Below are 1,552 nucleotides of genomic sequence, written 5' to 3'. Positions count from 1 at the left end.
CAAATCAGGCCGACATTGCACTGGAGCCAGCACGGGTCTGGAAACCATCCTGCGTCTCGCGGATTTTCAGGAGCCAGCAGCCCCTACCGGCTACAGTACCCCAAACACAAACGACGGCCCTTTTCCCTGAAAAAAAACTCAGCTGCCCCGCTTCTGGATGGCAGATTGCAGGAGTCACATGGTAATACACGACATGGTATTGGTGCCACCATTCATCTGGAAACCATCCTGCGCGGCGTGGATTTTCAGGAGCCAGCCGGCCATCGCCAGCCTCAGGCCACCAAACTCAAACTACGGCCCTTTTCCCAGGCAAACAAAACTCACCCACCCCGCTTCTGGCTGGCAGATTGCAGGAGGCACTTGGCTCTATCAAACCATCCCGACTCAGCACTGGTGCCACCTTTCATCTGGGAACCATCCTGTGTATTGGGGATTTTCTGGAGCCAGCCGGCCACTCCCAGCCACAGGCCCCCAAACACAAACTACGGCCCTTATCCCTGGAAGTAAAACTGACCTGCCCATCTTCTGGCTGGCAGATTGCAGGAGCCACATGGCTCTATCAAACCAGCCCAACTCGGACCTGGTGCCACCTTGGGTCTGGGAACCATCATGCGCGGCGTGGATTTTAAGGAGCCAGCCGGCCATTCCCAGCCACAGGCCCCCAACACAAACTACGGCCCTTTTCCCTCAAAGTAAAATTGACCTGCCCATCTTCAGGCTAGCAGATTGCAGGAGTAACTTGGCTCTATCAAACCAGCCAAACTCGGCACTGGTGCCACCTTGGGTCTGGGAACCATCATGCGCGGCGCGGATTTTCAGGAGCCAGCCGGCCATTCCCAGCCACAGGCCCCCAAGCACAAACTACGGCCCTTTTCCCTGGAAGTAAAACAGACCTGCCCATCTTCAGGCTGTCAGATTGCAGGAGCTACTTGGTATTATCAAACCAGCCCGACTTGGCACTGGTGCCATTTTTCATTTGGGAACCATCCTGCGTATCGTGGATTTTCAGGAGCCAGCCGGCCACTCCCAGCCACAGGCCCCCAAACTAAAACTACGGCCCTTTTCCCTGGAAGTAAAACAGACCTGCCCATCTTCTGGCTGTCAGATTGCAGAAGCCACTTGGCTCTATCAAACCAGCCCGATTTGGCACTGGGGCCCCTTGGGTCTGGAAACCATCCTGCGTATCGTGGATTTTCAGGAGCCAGTAGGCCACTCCCAGCCACAGGCCCCCAAACACAAACTACAGCCTTTTTCCCTGGCAAACAAAACTGACCCGCCCCGCTTCTGGCTGGCAGATTGCAGGAGCCACATAGCTCTATCAAACCAGCCCGACTCGGCACTGGTGCCACCTTTCATCTGGGAACCATCCTGCGTATCGTGGATTTTCAGGAGCCAGCAGGCCATTCCGAGCCACAGGCTCCCGAAAACAAACCACGGCCCTTTTCCCTGGCAAACAAAACTCACGCACCCCGCTCCTGGCTGGCAGATTGCAGGAGACACTTGGCCCTATCAAACCAGCCGGCTTGGCACTGGTGCCACCACTCATCTGGGA

Source organism: Zonotrichia albicollis, chromosome 33 (assembly GCF_047830755.1).
Source record: "Zonotrichia albicollis isolate bZonAlb1 chromosome 33, bZonAlb1.hap1, whole genome shotgun sequence".
Lineage (NCBI taxonomy): Eukaryota > Metazoa > Chordata > Aves > Passeriformes > Passerellidae > Zonotrichia > Zonotrichia albicollis.
The sequence above is the reverse complement of the archived record's forward strand: the minus strand, read 5'-3'. Positions refer to the sequence as shown.